Here is a 20162-nt window from a genome sequence, read left to right as displayed (position 1 = left end):
TCAGAATAGTGGCGTATGCAGCTGCGGTCCATGGCTTCAGTAGGTACCTGGTGGCAGGAGGGAGGAGTTGTGTAAAAGGGGGAAGAAGTAGGATGGAAGGGACAGGAAACAATGTAGATAGGGGGAGTGAGAGGGATGTCATGAGCATAAAGAATTTATGTTATGTAAAACATTGCTGTAACATTTTTAAAATCAGTCTTACGCTGAAATTACAAAGAGCGTAGAAAGGGGGAAGGATATTTTAACGCCGGCCAGTGTGGCCATGCGGTTCTAGGGGTTTCAGTTTGGAACCGCGTGACAGCTATGGTCGCAGGTTCGAATCCTGCCTCGGGCATGGATGTGTGTGGTGTCCTTAGGTTAGTTAGGTTTAAGTAGTTCTAAGTTCTAGGGGACTGATGACCACAAATGTCAAGTCCCATAGTGCTCAGAGCCATTTGAACCATATTTTAACGATAATTTCTAATAATTTTAGACTTAATAATTTCAGCTAACACCTCTTTTTACGATAACCTCTCTAATTTTTTACCGAATGAAAATTAGTTATGCTCATGACATCAGTCTTACCTCCCGTCTCTCACTTCTTTACGCTCTACTATTACTGTCTACACTACTTTTTCTCCCCTCTACCTTCTCCACTATTGTATCCCCTCTCCCCTCCCTCCACCGGTTACCTATTAAAATATGGACAGCAGCTGCATTCCATAGTATTCTGATGTATAATTCTTAATTGCACACGATGGGTTGCTGACGCAGCTACATAGGAAAATTCAACAATTGTGTGTGAAAATTTCTACGTTTTCTGTTATACGACGGTTGGAACTTTAATAGAGGCAACTATTTATTTACAGCTTGTACAAAATAGATACGTGTTTCAAAGTTCTACTGACCTCCAAATTAGTCACCAGCATTATGTATAACCCGTTGCCAGCGATGTGGAAGTTGTAGGTTGGTGTTAGCAGTACCAGATGTGTTGACAGTTAGAGCGGCGTGGTCTATTGCCCGACGGATTTTTAGCAGTTCTGAAGCGAATGCCGTGAAGTGTTTCCTTCAGGTTAGAAATCGAGTTGAACTCACGAGGGTGTAAGTCAGGGGAGTGCAAGATATGTTCCAAAAATGAACAGCATAGGGACAGAAGTGATGCTACTTTCTGCAGGACCTGACCAACATTTTGCAAGACAATGCTCAAGCACGTATAGCGCAAGCTGTTACTAATTTGTTTGACTGATGGGGCTGCTAGAGTGCTATACCACCTACTGCACTCCCCTGACTTAAGCCCTCGTGAGTTCAACTCGATTTCTAAACTGAAGGAAACACTTCACGGCATTCACATTAGAACTGCTACAAATTTTTTGGGCGATAGACCACGCCGCTCGAACTGTCAACACAACTGGCACTGCTAAGTGTATCCCACGACTTCCACATCGTTGACAACGGGCTATACACAATGTTCGCGACTACTTTGAAGGCCAGTAAAACTTTGAAACACGTATCTCTTTTGTACGATCTGTAAGTAAATAGTTGCCACTATTTAAGTTCAAACCCTTGTAGTAGTCCGGTGGTGCCCCATGTTCCGTCGACAATGAGATCATTAAAGTCGGCGGACACACTCGGATTACGAAAGAATGGAGTGAAAAATGAGCCATTCTCTCTGAAAGGAACGATCCTGGCATCTGCCTGGAGCGATTTAGGAAAAACACAGAATGCGAGACCTGTATGCTAACCACTGCGCCACCTCCTTCAGTATAAATATTCGAAGAACGTTATGCTTTAGTGCGATGCTGAAAAAATGTCTTTATTGAACAAACAGTTGGGATCCACAGAAAGTCAGTAGGTTTATAAAACCAATTGCATAATCGTACCAAGCAATAAAACTGCCGACTTAAAGAAATGAAATTAATGAATTCATTAGTATTGTACGAGGGTCTCTCCAAAAGAAATGCACACTACTTTTTTTAGAAAGTACAGTTTTCATTCTACATGTGTGAAAGTTTTACAGTTTGTAGAAACATCCTTCCCGCTTGTTTTCAATCTTAGTTCAACCTGTTCCCGTGAGTGGCGCCGTCATAGCATGTCTTCAAGATGGCTGCTACATTTGACGTTCGTCAAAAGCAAAGTGCTGTCACAGAATTCCTGTGCTATGAAGACGAGACAGTGCGAAACGTCCACAAGAGGTAGGAAAAGGTGTATGGAGATGCTGCTGCCGATCGCAGTACAGTTAGTCGGTGGGCAAGCACGTTACGTGATGAAAGTGGGCACGGCAATATTGAGGATTGTCCTCGCAGCGGCAGGCCTCGTACTGCACACACTCCAGACAATGTGCAGAGACTTAACGAATTGGTGATTGCTGACATACGCATCACAGTGAAGGAATTGCCACGGTACGTTAGGATAGGGGAAGGACGTCTGTGCAGAATACTGAAAGTGATGGCGTTAAAAAAGGTTTGTGCCAGGTGGGTTCCCAGGATATTGACAGTGGCTCACACAGAAACAAGAAAAACGGTATGCAACGAACTTTTGGAACAGTACGAGAATGGTAGAGATGAATTTCTTGGAAGAATTGTGACGGGTGATGAAACATGGCTCCATCATTTTTCACCAGAGACGAAGAGGCAATCAACGGAGCGACATCATGCAAATTCACCCAAGAAAAAAAAATTCTTCTGCTGGAAAAGTTATGGCTATGGTGTTTTTCGATTCCGAACGACTCTTGCTTGTGGACATCATGCCAAGTGGAACCACCATAAATTCTGATGCATATGTGACTACACTGATGAAACTTCAAGCTCGACTGAGTCGTGTTTGACCACATCGGCAAAAGCAGAATGATTTGTTGTTGCACGACAATGCAAGGCCAGATGTCAGTCAAAATACCATGGAAGCGATCACGAAACTCGGATGGACAACACTGAAACACCCGCTTTACAGTCCTGACCTGGCTCCATATGACTACCATCTCTCGGGAAAGTGAAAGAGTCCGTGGAACAAGGTTTGAAGATGATGACTCGCTTGTGCACGCTGCCATACAGTGGCTCCAATAGATTGGTCCAGAATTTTACCCTGTGGGTATACAGGCGCTGGTTCCAAGATGGCGTAAGGCAGTTGAGAGGGATGGAAATTATGTGGAGAAATGAAAATATTGTTCCTAAAGGATGTATCTACACACTGTAAAACTTTCAAACATGTAGAATAAAATATGGATTTTAAAACAAATAGTACGTATATCATTTGGAGTGACCCTCGTAGATTACCTTATTTAACGTAATTGATTTTAGCGCGTAGTATGATGATGTAAATATTTCTGTGAAACAGATGGCGGTGAGTAAACTGAATTTGTTTGCTCAGTAAACACGTTTTATGAGCATCTCTTGGCGGGAAATCCGAACGTTCTTCAACGTACATATTTATGTTTTCTTTGGTTTTTGATCTTAAGGTGATGAGAGAAGAAGTGTGATACGGAAGTACTAAGAAGTACACTGAGACGATTGATACTGCGATAACGAATAGCGCAGTGGCTGCTCATTCGGACATGCATGCATTGCTGTGACTGCAGTCGTTTTGAAATGCGTGAAATGTATTCGCAGCAGCTAATGTGGACAACCTTCAGCCGTATAATGGAATGACGGCAGTGAAAATTTGTGCCAGATCGAGACTCGAACCCGAATTTCCTACTTACTGCGAGCGGTGGTCTCACATTACGCTATCCGTGCACGACTCAGGGGCACCCCCAGACTTCAAAATCTTGTCAGCCATGCTTTTACAACCTGTACTTGTACATTCATCATGTATAGTACTCCCGTACAGGCGCATATCCAATAGAACATTGCACAGTAGTTCGGAATAACACCGGTACTGCATAATCGTGTTTATACAGAGACACCGGACAGGCAGCTTTCAAGTAAAATGTATCCCATGTACGGGGGATTTGTGAGGGGCCACATCAAACCAAGGAAAAGGCTGAAAAAAATTAACTGTCTTAAATATCAATAAGATCGCTCTCGTGGCGGAAAGGGCCTCAGAGGACGAGCGGTAAGAAACTTGGTGTTATATCTCGTCACTGCTGTACATACTAATTAACATACCTGGTTACTGCCGTATGAACAACCAATATACTGCCTTCGGCACAGAGAGAGAGACAGGGAGAAGGAAGGAGAACGAGAAAATGTGGAGTACGTCGCACGACACGACTCGAACTCGGCAGTGACGAGAAGCAGACGGGCGCTGCCAAGTAAGGCCCGCGGGATTTCGGTGACTGGTTCTGCCCGGCCCCACGCAGGTCCCGGCCGCGCCTAGCTTCGCCGGCCGGCCGACGGCGGTGTTTGTAAACAGCGCGCTGCCCACTCTGTTCCATTCCGCGCTGTCCCGCGCTCCATCCCTCCCTGCCCTGCCAAATGCCTCCGCGCCCCAGCCCGCGGACATAAATCGGTGACGCGGGCTGCCATCTGCATTGCAAATTCGCCCGCAACGGCTGCAGCCGAGCGACTGACAAGAACCGCCCGACGCCCCCTTCTGTTTATTTTTCCAACCGCATAAACTTTTTTTTTTTCGCCATCCAGGGTGCGCAGTTTTAGTTTCCCGATATTTTTTACGCGCCGCTAATCCTTATAGGACAAGTTAATAGGTCACGCGAAGGGGGTGGCAGCTGCCAGTGACGCGAGCAGTGCGGCGGAAACGTTGTCAGCGGGTCGGCTGATCGGAAGAGGGGAACTGCGCCTGCGGGCTGTCCTACCAGAAGTTTACACTCGCCTACGGCAGCTGGCGCTTCCTTTCGGGACTAGATTGTTTTACACACTACATGTCGATGGAAACAAGGCCACAGATCCTCAGCGACGAAAAATTACCGTGTGTGGTCAGTTTCGGGACAAAGAAATCAGGAATGCAGAAGACACAGCGGCGAAAAAATAGAAAGTCCGCAGATCGTGGTCATGCGGTAGTGTTCTCGCTTCCCACGCCCGGGTTCCCGGGTTCGATTCCCGGCGGAGTCAGGGATTTTTTCTGCCTCGTGATGACTGGGTGTTGTGTGATGTCCTTCGGTTAGTTAGGTTTAAGTAGTTCTAAGTTCTAGGGGACTGATGACCATAGATGTTAAGTCCCATAGTGCTCAGAGCCGTTTTTGAAGAAATAGAACGAAAAATAAAACTGTTATAGTGTCCCTTTAGCACTGGGTGATGAAATGTTGCCTTGCTTTTTTGTCAAAAACTAGTATTTTGAGCCCGTGGCTGGGTACAAAAGTGGTTTAAATGGCTCTGAGCACTATGGGACTTAACATATGAGGCCATCAGTCCCCTAGAACTTAGAACTACACACCTGGCCATTAAAATTGCTACACCACGAGGATGACGTACTACAGGCGCGAAATTTAACCGACAGTAAGAAGACGCTGTGATATGCAAATGATTAGCTTTTCAGAGCATTCACACGAGGTTGGCGCCGGTGGCGACACCTACAACGTGCTGATATCAGGGAAGTTTCCAATCGATTCCTCATACACAAACAGCAGTTCACCGGCGTTGCCTGGTGAAACGTTGTTGTGATGCCTCGTGTAAGGAGGAGAAATGCGTACCATCACGGTTCCGGATTGTAGACCGCGATTGAGGTTTATCTATCGCGACTTTGCTGTTCTCGTTGGTCGAGATCCAATGACTCTTAGCAGAATATGGAATCGGTGGGTTCAGGAGGGTAATACGGAACGCGGTGCAGGATCCCAACAGCCTCGTATCACTAGTAGTCCCCCCCTGCGGGTTCGGGGGTTACAATAGGCCCGCGGTATTCCTGCCTGTCGTAAGAGGCGACTAAAAGGAGTCTCAAATGTTTCGGCCTTATGTGATGGTCCCCTCTCGGGTTTGACCTCCATCTTTCTAAATTATTCCGAAGAGCGAGCCACTTGGGGAAGGGCGCCTTACATGGTGCATTGTATCCGTCGTGCAATTAGACCTTTAGCCGTCTTTCTCGTCGTTGCAATAGTGTCCCGCTCGTTTTCGATCTCTTGGGCGATTACCACGCTGCACTCTGTAGTGTTTCTTTTAACTGCGACGACGACCTTGGCCATTTTTGCACCTAAGATCCAGCACGGTAGCCAGTCCGTTGTGGTGGGGCCGCCATGTACCCTCTTGGTTGTAGCCCCCTGACAACACAGGGATCGCTCTACTGATGCCTGCGCCGTTAACTCCCCACGTATGCCAAGGAGTAGATGCCCATCGCCCTGGGGCATCGGGACTCCCGGCAATGGCCATCCTGCCAGGTGGCCTTTGCTGTGGCTGGGTGGCGCCCGTGGGGAGGGCCCTTGGTCGGAGTAGGTGGCATCAGGGCGGATGACCCGCAATGAAGCGTGGTACATCATCTCTCGCTGGCGGCCAGCCGTCAGCAGTCTCTAAGCGTTCCAAAGCTCACTTTAAGGCTAATGTGTATGATCCCAAATCGTTCCCCTCCCTGGCCACACCATGGGAGGAACGAAAGGCTGTGAATGAGAGCGAAAGATACTCGCCCCAGTATCTCGTCTGTACCAGAGCTGACGGGGACTCGTTTGTGTCTGTGAAGCCTCAGTTCTTTGTCGAACATTTAGAGGAGAAGTTCGGGGAGGTGGAGGGCTTGTCCAAGATGCGGTCTGGATCGGTGTTGATAAAAACGGCATCCTCTGCCCAGTCACGAGCCTTGCTGGCTTGTACGAAGTTGGGGGATGTGTCTGTTACTATCACCCCACATAACAGCTTAAATATGGTCCAGGGAATTATTTTTCACCGCGATCTCCTTTTACATTCCGATGACGAGCTGCGCGCCAACTTGGAGCGCCGAGGTGTCCATTTCGTCCGGCGCGTCCACCGGGGTCTGAGGGATCATCAAGTTGCCACCGGTGCCTTCATCTTGGCCTTCGAGGGTGACACGTTACCTGAGAAGGTCAAGGTGATGGTGTACCGTTGTGATGTCAAGCCGTATATCCCTCCCCCGATGCGGTGCTTCAAGTGTTGGAAGTTCGGCCACATGTCTTCACGCTGTGCTTCCGACCTCGTCTGTCGCGATTGCGGTCGACCTTCCCATCCTGATCATCCCTGTGCGCCGCCTCCAATCTGTGTGAACTGTGGTGTGCACCATCCACCTTGCTCGCCAGACTGTCCGATTCTGCAGAAGGAGCGGAAGATCATGGAAATCAAGACTCTCGACCGCCTGACGTACACTGAGGCGAAGTGGAAATATGATCGGCTTCATCCAGTGCGCATGACAGCTTCTTATGCCGCAACTGTCACTCCTTCTACAATTCCATCCACTCCAGTCAGCTCTCAGAGTCGAAGTCCCACACCTGCCCCCTTGATGGAGGGGGGCACTAAACCTCCTGTTGCTCCTGCTCCATCTACTTCAGGAGCAACACCCCCCCCAACCATCGGGGACATCAGTCCCCCCTTCCCAGCCGGAGAAGCGTAAGACTTCTTCGGCTACTCTCGTAAGGAAGGGGTCCCTTGGGGACTTCCCTTCGCACGTTCCGACCGGTTTCAAAGCCGACAGCCACAAGTGGCTCAAACAACCGCCAGTCCCTGGTCAACGGGACACACGGTCATCGTTTGTCCCTGAGACTGACCCAGTGACGCCCTCCCAGCCTGAACCACCCAAGGCGCAGTGCGAGAAGCAGAAGAAGAAGAAACTCCCCAAGGCTACTGACATTGCGGTGGCACCCATTCCACCGCTTCCTACAAGCTCTGCGTCTGAGGATGAGGTGGAGATTCTGGCGTCCACTGAGGACATGGATCTCGCCAGTCCCTCGGATGCAATAGATAGCTGTTGTCCAGGTGGTGACTCAGTAGCAGCAGGGGCCCCGGAGGCGTAATCTGCCTCCCCAATCCCTTCACGCCTTTCCCATCCATGGCTAATACCATCCTCCAGTGGAACTGCAGCGGTTTCTTCCACCATCTAGCTGAGCTCCGCCAACTTATCAGCCATCATCCTTTCCTTTGCATTGCTCTGCAGGAAACTTGGTTTCCAGCAATGCGAACCCCCGACCTCCGTGGCTATTGGGGTTATTTTAAGAACCGGGCAGCTTATGAAAGGGTGTCTGGTGGCGTCTGCATATATGTCCTTAACTCCCTTCACAGCGAGTTTGTACCTCTACAAACAGCTTTAGAGGCTGTCGCTGTTCGGGTGTGGACGCCACAGGCTATTACCGTCTGCAGTATTTACCTTCCACCTGATGGTGCTGTCGTGCAGCATGTCCTGGCTGCTCTGATAGCCCAACTGCCGCCACCTTTTTTGCTGCTGGGCGATTTCAATGCCCACAACCCTCTATGGGGTGGGACTGTCTCCGATGACCGCGGTCGGGCCGTGGAGCATGTGTTGGCTCAGCTCGACCTTAGCCTCTTGAACACCGGTGCCCCCACGCATTTCAGTGTGGCCCATGGCTCGTTCTCGGCTATCGATCTCTCTATTTGCAGCCCTGGACTTGTCCCATCCCTCCACTGGAGAGTGCATCCTGACCTGTGTGGTAGTGACCATTTTCCCATCTATTTGTCACTGCCCCAGTGTCATTCTTCTGGGCGCTTGCCCCGCTGGGCTCTCCACAGGGCTGACTGGCTGGCTTTTACTTCCGCTGCAACCATTGAGTCTCCCCCACAGGGTGACATTGACGAGGTGGTGCGTGTTTTAACCACGTCCATCGTTTCAGCGGCCGAGGCTGCCATCCCCCGTTCTTCTGGCCACCCTCGGAGGAGGGCTCTACGCTGGTGGTCGCCGGAGGTTGCTGAGGCTCTTCGCGACCGTTGGCGGGCTCTCCAGCGTCATAGGTGGCACCCGTCTCTTGAGACCCTCATCACCTTTAAGAGGCTCCGTGCCTTCGCCCGTCGTCTTATTGCACGGCGTAACCAGGAGTGCTGGGAGAGGTATGTCTCATCCTTGGGCTCCCATGTCTCCCCCTCGCTCGTGTGGTCCCGGATCAGGCGGATTTACGGATACCAGACCCCCTATGGGTGTCCCTGGGCTCTCCTTGGACGGCGCTGTCTGCACGGACGCTGCCGCTATTGCTGAACGGCTTGCCGCGCACTTTGCTCAGAGCTCTGCGACTGCATCCTATCCCCCCGCCTTTCGCTCTCTAAAGGAGCGAGCCGAGCGGACGCCGTTCTCATTCCACACGCGTCGTTCTGAAACATACAATGCTCCTTTCAGCGAGAGAGAATTCCTCGCTGCCCTCGCCGATTGCCCTGATACAGCACCAGGCCCAGACTGCATCCACGCGCAGATGCTGAAGCATCTCTCCAGGGACTGCCAGAGACACATTCTCGCGATATTTAATCGCATTTGGAGCGAAGGCGTGTTCCCGTCGCAATGGCGAGAGGGTGTTATTGTCCCCATCTTGAAGCCCGGTGCGGACCCACTGGCGGTGGACAGCTATCGTCCCATTACCCTCACCAACGTTTTGTGCAAATTGCTCGAACGTATGGTGGGGCGGCGTTTGTGTTGGGTCCTTGAGTCGCGCGGTCTCCTCGCTCCATCCCAGGGTGGCTTCCGTCGGGTCCGGTCTGCCACGGACAATTTGGTGCAGCTGGAATCTGCAGTCCGTACGGCCTTTGCCCGACGTCAGCATCTCGTTGCTGTATTTTTCGATCTGCGGAAGGCGTATGACACCACATGGCGGCATCACATCCTCGCCACGTTGCATGAGTGGGGTCTTCGTGGTCAGCTCCTGGCTTTTCTTCAAACCTTTTTATTGCGCCGCTCTTTCCGGGTGCAAGTCGGTGCCACCTCTAGTTCATCTTATATACAGGAAAATGGGGTCCCGCAGGGCTCAGTGTTGAGCGTCTCCTTATTTCTAGTGGCCATTAATGGTCTGGCTGCAGCAGTGGGGTCGTCGGTGTCTCCTTCTTTGTATGCCGACGACTTCTGCATCTCATTTAGCTCCATGACTACGGGAGTCGCCGACCGCAGGCTGCAAGTCGCCGTTCGCAAGGCAGCATCATGGGCTCTGACTCATGGTTTTCAGTTCTCTGCAGCCAAGACTCGAGTTATGCACTTCTGCAGGCGTCGGACGGTCCACCCTCATCCTGAACATTACCTCGGCGGCCACCTGCTTGAAGTGGTGGACACTTGCCGCTTCTTGGGACTCGTGTTTGATGCCCGGCTCACATGGGTTCCTCATGTTACTCAGCTGAAGCAAAGATGCTGGCGGCACCTCAACGCCCTCCGCTGCCTTAGCCACACGTCTTGGGGTGCAGATCGCTGCACGCTGCTGCGATTGTACAGAGCCCTTGTGCAGTCCCGGCTTGATTATGGGTGCCTGGCCTATGGGTCTGCATCACCCTCAGTGTTGAAGTTGTTAGACCCCATACACCACTGTGGGGTCGGCTTGCAACTGGCGCTTTTCGTACCAGCCCCGTAGATAGTCTACTGGTGGAGGCCGGGGTTCCCCCGCTGCGGATTCGCCGCCATCGACTGCTCGCCGACTATGCTGTCCATGTGCACTGCTCGCCAGACCGTCCCAATCGTCGCCTGCTTTTCCCTGCCATGGTCCTCCATCTGCCCGAATGGCGACTAGGTCTGGGCTTTCTGTAGCTGTCCGCGTCCAGTCCCTGCTGTCAGAACTGGGGTCATTCCCTCTTCTGCCTCCCTTCCGGGTCCATACACCTACGCCTCCCTGGTGTTTGTCCCGGCCGTCCGTCCGTCTGGATTTGACACAGGGACCTAAGGACTCGGTTCCGCCTGTGGCCCTCCGTCGCCGTTTTCTTGCGCTCCTCGAATCATTTCCGGGCTGTGAGCCTGTCTACACTGATGGTTCCCTGGTTGATGGTTGCACTGCCTACGCTTTTGCTCACGCTGCCCATGTTGAGCAACGCTCCTTGCCGGCTGGCTGCAGTATTTTTACTGCAGAGCTGGTGGCCATCTTGCGCGATCTTGAGCATATGCGTTTCTGCTCAGGTAGGTCCATCGTCACCTGCAGTGACTCCCTGAGCAGCCTTCAGGCCATCGACCGCTGCTATCCCTCTTCTCCGCTGGTGTCCTCTATTCAGGAGTCTGTTTCCGCCATTGCCCGTTCTGGACGTTCAGTGGTCTTGGTTTGGACGCCAGGTCATGTTGGCATCCCGGGGAACGAACGTGTTGACAGGCTGGCCAAAGGGGCGCTCGACGCCCCAGCTTTGGAGATTGGCCTCACGGCTCCCGATCAGCAGCTGGTGTTGCGCCGTAAGGTGCTTGGGATGTGGTCTGCTGAGTGGCGAGGCTTGACAATACCTAATAAACTGCGGGCTGTCAAGGAGACGACCGATGTGTGGCGCTCCTCCCTGCGGTCTTCTCGCAGGGACTCTGTTATCCTGTGTCGGCTCCGCATCGGCCATACATACCTGACGCACGGCCATCTTTTGCGTCAGGAGGATCCCCCCCTGTGTCGGTGTGGGTCCCGGCTGATGGTCGCCCACATTTTATTGGAGTGTCCCTGACTGCGCACCCTTCGGCAGTCTTTTAATTTCCCAGGCACCTTGCCTTTGATTTTATGCGACGATGCCTCCATGGCTGACAATGTTTTACATTTTATCCGTGCTAGTCCTTTTTATGGATCCATTTAGGGGGGTCCTGCACTTTTCCGTTTCTGTGTCTTTTGTCCTCGCATCTCTCCATATTTGTTGCTGTTTTGGTGTCTCATCGGATGGTTGATTCTTTCCCTTTTTTGTTGTCGTGGTCAGTCAACCAGTCTCCGGCCATCTTCTTTTCTTCTATTTCTTTCTGTCTGGTGTTCGTCTGTACTCTTCTTTTCTGTAGTGTTCGTTGCCTAATTTGTGTTCTTTAGCACCTGGGGGGGGGGGCAGTCTCCTTCCCCTTGGGGTTTTATCTGCTCTGCGACTTTGCCTCGCTTGTTTTTGGAATGGGGGACTGATGACCTTAGCTGTTTAGTCCCCCTTAAACATCCCAACAACCACCACCACCACTAGTAGTCGAGCTGATAGGCATCTTGTCCGGATGGCTGTAACGGATCGACCAGCCATGTCTAGATCCCTGAGTCAACAGATGGGGACATTTTCAAGACAACAACCACCTGCACGAACAGTTCGAAGATGGTTGCAGCAGCATGGACTATCAGCTCGGAGAACATGGCTGAGGTTACCCTTAACGCTGCATCACAGACAGGAGCGCCTGCGATGATGTGCTCAGCGACGAACCTGGGTGCACGAATGGCAAAACGTGATTTTTTCGTATGAATCCAGGTTCTGTTTACAGCATCATGATGGTCGCATCCGTGTTTGGTGACATCGTTGGAAGCGTGTATTCGTCATCGCCATACTGGCGTATCACCCGGCGTGATGGTATGGGGTGCCATTGGTTACATGTGTCGGTCACCTCTTGTTCGCACTGACGGCATTTTGAACAGTGGACGTTACATTTCAGATGTGTTACGGCCCGTGGCTCTACTCTTCATTCGATCCCTGCGAAACCCTACATTTCAGCAGGATAATGCTCGATCGCATGTTGCAGGTGCTGTACGGGCCTTTCTGGATACCGAAAATGTTCGACTGCTGCCCTGGCCAGCACATTCTCCAGATCTCTCTCCAATTGAAAACATCTGGTCAATGGTGGCCAAGCAACTGGCTCGTCACAATACGCCAGTCACTACTCGTGATGAACTGTGGTATCGTATTGAAGCTGCATGGGCAGCTGTACCTGTAGACGCCATCCAAGTTCTGGCGCATCAAGGCCGTTATAACGGCCAGAGGGCGTTGTTCTGGGTACTGATTTCTCAGGATCTATGGACCCAAACAGCGTCAAAATGTAATCAAATGTCAGTTCTAGTATAATATATTTGTCCAATGAATATCCGTATATCATCTGCATCTCTTCTTGGTGTAGCAATTTTAATGGCCAGTAGTGAACATAAACTTAAGCAACCTAAGGACGTCGCACATATCCATGGCGAGAAGGATTCGAACCTGCGACCGTAGCAGCAGCGCGGTTACAGACTGAAGCGCCTAGAAGCGCTCGGCTACTGAGACTGGCGGCTGCGGAGGTTGTTTAGCTTAGTTTAGTTTAGTTATGTCATGTTCCGTAGATCATTTTCAGGATTATTTTATCGATGTGATGTGGGACAAGGCAGATTACACGATATACACACACACACACACACACACACACACACACACACACACACACACACACACACACACACACACGCACGTGACCAGTGCTAATATTAATATTACTGAAATGTTTAGTTCTACACATGCAATTACATTTAGAGGTACAAATTACTTTTTTTTACTCTCAGATAGAAGATTACAGCACCCAGTCACTTTTTACAATGCTATTTATTTATTTAAACAGCGCCGTTACATGTTTCGAACCGACAGGTTCATCTTCAGACGGCTAGTTCACATTTTACATTAGATTTCGCTTTTTGCTTCCCCAGCTGACGAAATTTCCTTTGGGTGGTCGTTCTGATGAAGAAACCGCACCATTAGGTTCCAGTACAGGTTGCTTATCGTCCCACAGCAGCAAAAACTATATAATGCATTTTTTCTGTATAAATATGCGTATACTGTAAAGCACCACTCACACGGAAAGTAGTTTCATGACACGGAGGTATATCTATATATACCTCCATGCGATGAAACTTCTTAGTGTGTGAGTGGTTCTAAACCGGTAACGGCACTGTTTAAATAAATAAACAACACTGTAAAAAGTGGTTGGTTGCAGTAATCTTCTATGTTAGAGTCAACCTGTAAATGTTGCACTTACTTTGAAACGGGTCAACTTTCTAGCCTCGTTTCATAAAATACGATATGATCGTTTTGCTGTAGCAGACAGCATATTGCAAAAGGCATAAGCACGCCGCTTACAGGATCAGTGAAGTTGTGCGGAACCTGGGTCGAATAGCTCGGCAGATTAAGATGATGGCTGTTAGGTCGAACATCCGTGATGTGGTTTTTTGGCAGTTTTTTGCATCCAATTAGGTGAATATCGGGCCCTTACCAACATCCCTCCTTAGTTATACGTTTCGCAACGTTAAAACTAGTTACCACACTTTCACTGTAGTTGAGCCAGCTTAAGTTGATCCCTGACAATTTTAGTTGGCTGGAAGCGGCAGCGTTCCTCGCCCATCTCAAGTAATAGTGTAACACGATTTTATAAACGTCTCTGTGACCACGCCTCATTGTTGTCCCAGATTTGTTGATCACAAATGTTCTCGCCTGGGCCGTTAGTGCATCGCACTTCAAAGCTGGAAACAACGCTACAAACTGAAACTTCCTGGCAGATTAAAACTGTGTGCCCGACCGAGACTCGAACTCGGGACCTTTGCCTTCGAAGATTTTGCAGCATTTGACACGGTCGAATGTTTTTACAAGTCGCCAAATGTTACGAGACTTGACACTTGAGCTGAGACTGGCTGCTTCACGCTTACACCACCAGTGCCACGTTTGATGCTGCCAGCGGTCTGTACGACACGTGAATAGCTGATGGGTAATTACTCCTGGTGGGCAGCGAGCAGCGAGGCTGCAGCATGCACGTGCAGATCGCTCCTCGCTGCTAGCGCGGAGACTGCATCACTGCTGCAATGACCTCGAAGCTGCCAGTGAAGGATCAAGTTTCAGGACGTTTGGTGATGGACACGAACAAGCTTGATATCATGCCCTGGCTAGGATGGTATCTACAGTGGAACGAGCATCGCTGGTAAGACGTTTAGGGTTTGTTTCATCATCGCTGAGTCATGTCAGCCGACAGTAAGCAACAAGCAGCGAGTCAGCATAAACACTTCCTAAGGATTGCGTGGATTGTGAGATCCAAGCGGTCCTGAAATACTTTACGTACTCTGTCAAACCAGAGATTTGCCTGCGAAGGAAATGCATGCTATAGTGTGTACGCTAGTCATTTCATTTCCTTTTTTCCTGGAAAAACAAACGCTGTTGCTCCTGTTTACAGTCTACGTCCATGTGTTGTCGCTTTGTTTTATACTGTGGATCGTTGCACCACCTTGAGGGTACCTTCGGTGCACACAAAATAAGAGCTATTTTTTTCTTCACTATAATAAACCGTAGTTAAACTACCTTGTTTCTCCAAGAGCTTTCGCTAGAACTCATGGCTACTTTGTTCCTTATCCACTACGTGTAGAACTTACGACAAAATTTACGTGAAACTTAATGTTGACTTCGCCCTGTTCCTTTCTACATTACAGTACGCCTTTTCTTTTCAGGAGGATTTGTTTGGAATCTGTTCTTTGGTTTTATTTTTATTTCAGGTAAATGCCATAAGATGATGATCATTCATTCAGTCATCAACAATGTCGGCACGTACATAGGCTCTGTAGAAGTGTAGACCCCCTACTGGCACTTGATATTATAAATAACATTCAATGTGATGTTCCTTTTCTCCTTAATTCTTTGCTCATACTTGAACATCATATAATCCTTAACCTTAATATCAGTATCCATCCCCCAGTTTACGAAAAAGATAGGAAAATACTTGTAGGAAAATAAGCTGTGAGGCTGTAGTCCACATGTGAAAAAGGAAACTGCATGCGAGGCTGCAAGGAAGAGAGAGCACTGTCGCTACAACAGAGTTGATGGAAAGTAGTTTATTTTTACTCTACGTAAGTTGTGCTGAAAAACCGTGTACCATAGTGTCGAATAAATTGTTACCATCTTTCCGGCTACTATTTTTCATTTAAAATTTCAGTTATTTTACTCCACAGAAAACTTTAAGGATGGTTTTTCATCCCCAGTTCTCTGACTGTAAATGAACTTCAACAGGTTACATTTTCACAGCTGTCTCCCAGTGAGAAAGTTACGGTTAAGACAATAGGTCGTTCAACATATGACGTTCTAATATCTCAACGTTTAAACCAGCAACATGAAATACATACAATACTTAGTTCTAAATGACCCCAAATGAAAAATTGACTTAATGGGTATTCAGTAAAAAATATAGTGTTTTTCATTACAGTGGAAACTCGATTAACCGTCATCTTCGGGACCGTGGTCGTGACGGTTGAGCGAATAGACGGATAACAGAAACACTGTATTCCCCCAAAATATAACCTCAATCAATTATTTTATGTATAGACACATATCATTCTCACAGTAATATAATAATATTTCGGAGCGAAAACAAATTAAACACGATTGTAATAGCAAATAAAACTATTTATTACATGATAAAAACATCCGTACAGTAGCTACAAAAGTTGCAAAATACTTAATGTACAGCTCTGTACTGTACTATAAATTTACAGGTGAAATAGTTTATTTAGCTTGGAAATAGTCAGTCAATTTCTTCTGCCTTTTTGATCTTCGAGCTTTCAAAGCGGCAATATTTCGTATTTTTCGCAGCAGTAGTGCCTGCGTTTCATTAGCCTCTTCTTGACTTTCAAACCATTCTATACACTTGGACAGCATTTTTTTCGGCCTGTGAATGGCTAATACATAATTTGTTTTTCTTCATGGTTTGAACACTCGTCTTCATCAGCCCCTTCTTCTTCTTATTTGGTGGCACTTCCGCTGACAACAATTTCGTCATCCCTCAAAATTTGAAAACCCCCGTCCACTTTCTCACACTCTAACCGCTCTGATACTTCTTCTGACGTCAAATTTGTGCTTTTTTGTAAATTATTGCACAAATTGACCATCTCGTCAACTGTCACACACTCAGGTTCCTCCGATTCTTCACCTCTAGGTTTGACACTGACAAATCACTTCATGCTCTGGCAACATTGGAAATGGCATCTTTAATACTGTAAGACCTCCAAAACTTTTTTTACAGATGTTGATTCATCAGATGAGAGCAAACTGTCGATAAATATTTTTCTATAACGACGTTTCATGTTTTCGATGATTCACTGATCCATGGGCTGTATAAGTGAAGTTGTGTTTGCTGGAAGGAAGAGATATGTTATGTTGCCGTCATCACTTTTCATTTCACAAGTAGGGTGCGTTGAGGCATTGTCTAATAGCAATAGCGCTTTCTGTGGCAACATTTTTTCAGTCAAATGTGCTCTAACTTGAGGTAAAAATTATTTGTGAAACGTCAGAAAAAATTGATTGATCCATCCAAGCACTCTTCTGGGCGTAGTATTGTGCAGGGAGAGCATTGAAATTCAAATTCTTGAATGCACGAGGTATTCTTGATTTCCCAATCGCAAGTAGGGGTAGCCTATGATTGCCGGTCGCATTTGCGCAAACCATAGCAGCGATGCGATCTTTTTGTTCTTTGAAACCTGGGGCAGCTTTTTCAAAAAGTGATGCTAATGTCTTTTGTGGTAAAGCCTTCCAATGAAGCCCAGTTTCATCACAATTGTAAACCTGCTCCCTAACAAGATTCAATTCAGCCATTATTTCTTTAAATTGCTCCCGGAACTCAGCAATTACAGAGCTATCCGCGCTGAGTTTTTCTCCACTGACATCAAGTTGGCGAATGCCATGACGAAATTTAAACTTGTCGAGCCATCCGATACTTGCTTTAAAAGACGAGTCACCATCAAGTTTTTTGTTCATTTCAACAGCCTTGGCCATTATTATAGGCCCTGAAAGTGGAATCCCCTGGCTTCTTGCTTGTATAAACCGTCGGTACATTGCAGTGTCCAATTCATCATATTTTGCCGGTTTCATTGTCTTTCTTGTTCGCACATCTCCATCCATGCTCTGCATCGTTGACACATTTTGTTCTATTTTATCAGCATCACGTTTCATATCGTTAACTGTTGTTCTTCCAATGCCATAAATCAGCGCTACACTTGTCGCAGTTTCGCTCTTTCTTAAGCGTTTTATAATTTCAAGTTTTTGATTAAGTCCTAAAACAACACGTTTACGTTTTTCAGACATTTTATCAAGTCACTGTATCACACACACCTGCTCTAAATACGGTAGTGTAAAATATTAGTCAATAAAGCTTATTCAAGTGGAAAACACGTAACACGGCACAGCCCTCTAGATACACTGCGACAATTACAGTCTTCTCGCCACAACTGGGAACCGATCCAGTGGAGATTGTTGACTCACAAGTGAGACAAGGACAAGAAAAAGGGAGATGTGTTAGCACGTCAACTGAAGGTCATATTTTATGTAGCATTCTACGGCGGGCGGGTACATTCACTTCCCACTAAAATAGAGTAAATAAACAAAGCGAACGCGTCACTGTACCTGAGAGCATTCTGTTATTGCAGTATTATTATGCTGTTACAGCAGTGACGGTTAACAGAAACTGACGGTGTAAAGAGTTACGGTTAATCGAGTTTTTACTGTATGTCTTAACTGTTTGTAGGTGTGACGTGGACAAAAGATGGTTTTAGAATTATAAACAGAATGAAAGAAGAAACGAAAAAGCATGAGAAGTCAAAGAAACACAATGAATGATACATGCTGCTTCAATGTCACATATAGCAATCGTTAGTATCAAAGAGAAATTTAGTGAGGCAGACAGACCTTCACTTTGTATCTGTCATATCAGATGACACAACAGATGTTTCGTTCGTTCATGGTCTTCCTGGTTTATTGTTCACTCGCACGGAAAGACTTAAGTGTTCATTTTTCCACGCGCTGTTGTAGGGTAGAACGGTAGAGAAATAGCTTAATGGTGGCTTGATGAACCCTCTGCCAGACACTTTATTGTGAATTCCAGGTTAATCATGCAGATGGTTCTTCTAGTACTGTGTATCACCCACCTTTCCTCGTGGCTTCCAAATGTTTTTCTCACATTAACGGACGTATGCACTGTTTCATATTGTCGAACTCTTCTTTTTACAGATCAACAAATCCTACAAGCGTTCTAGATTTTTCTTCAGTCTTGCTTCAATTACCAAGCGCAAAGTGAAGCTTCGCTCCTCTAGTACAGAGTTCTTCCCTAAGGTCAAACTAATCGCCATCTATAAGATTTCACTTCTCTTTTCCATCCTTCTGTATATTAATTCAGTCAGCAGCTTTGACGCATGAAATGTAACGTCGATTGTGCGACATTTTTCTCAATGTCTTGTGACAGCCAGAGCGAGAGCACCAGCAGCAGCGAGTACTGTTTGTATAAAGCGTTTATTTTGCATTTTGTTTACGACCTTCCACTAAGGAAGGGATTCTATTTGTGTTTATCTGCTCTGCATAGTAACTAACAGTTCTTGATAAAACTTTACGTAGTTTTCGTGTTAGATTTCTTAGTGTTTTCTTGATCGTTTAGAACAGAAAGCGCCCTAAAACCGTCTTTTGTTTGTTTCGCGGCCGTTAGCCACTAGTCACTTGAATCAGCAGTTGTCTTGTGACAGCCAGAGCGAGAGCACCAGCAGCAGCGAGTACTGTTTGTATAAAGCGTTTATTTTGCATTTTGTTTACGACCTTCCACTAAGGAAGGGATTCTATTTGTGTTTATCTGCTCTGCATAGTAACTAACAGTTCTTGATAAAACTTTACGTAGTTTTCGTGTTAGATTTCTTAGTGTTTTCTTGATCGTTTAGAACAGAAAGCGCCCTAAAACCGTCTTTTGTTTGTTTCGCGGCCGTTAGCCACTAGTCACTTGAATCAGCAGTTGTCTTGTGACAGCCAGAGCGAGAGCACCAGCAGCAGCGAGTACTGTTTGTATAAAGCGTTTTTGTACTTATTTGCTGCGCTTAGCTTTTAAATAGTTTTTCTGGGAAAACCTAGCGTAGCTTTCGCGTCTCGTATTTCAGTGAGGTTTCTTGATTATCAGAGTAGCTCATCAGAAGATTATCTTGGGAATTTGTCACCGTATAGAGTAGGGTAAACATAGTCGTGTGTAGGGACTGTGGTTGTTGTGAGCGGACGCAAGGAGAATTGGCCACTCTTCGGGGGCAGGTGGAGGGTTTGTCTGTTAGGCTCATCGAGCTCGAGGCGCAGGCGTCGGCTCGTAGTGGCGTTGGGGCAACTGTGGTGAGACCTATGCCTACTTCGGTGGCCTTGGAATCACATGGAACCCCTGATGTCGCTGCGTCTTCCGGCAGTGAGCTTCTAACCGGTCAGCCATCACTCCAGGGTGAATGGCGGACAGTGGTGGGCTCGCGCGTGCCTGGCCGAAAGGCGAAGGTGGGATCTGGCCGCGTGGCAGCTGCCTTACCCCTTTCCAACAGGTACGGGGTGCTTCCTAGTGGTGATGACATCGTTTCCGAGCCACCACAGGATGCTTCGCCTGTTGGGCCAGTGGCCGATTCTCCGGCAAGGTCCCGACAGTCACAGAGGGCGGGCCTATTAGTTATAGGGAGCTCCAACGTTAGGCGG

Source organism: Schistocerca piceifrons, chromosome 7 (genome assembly GCF_021461385.2).
Source record: "Schistocerca piceifrons isolate TAMUIC-IGC-003096 chromosome 7, iqSchPice1.1, whole genome shotgun sequence".
NCBI lineage: Eukaryota > Metazoa > Arthropoda > Insecta > Orthoptera > Acrididae > Schistocerca > Schistocerca piceifrons.
Note: the sequence above shows the minus strand (reverse complement) of the source record.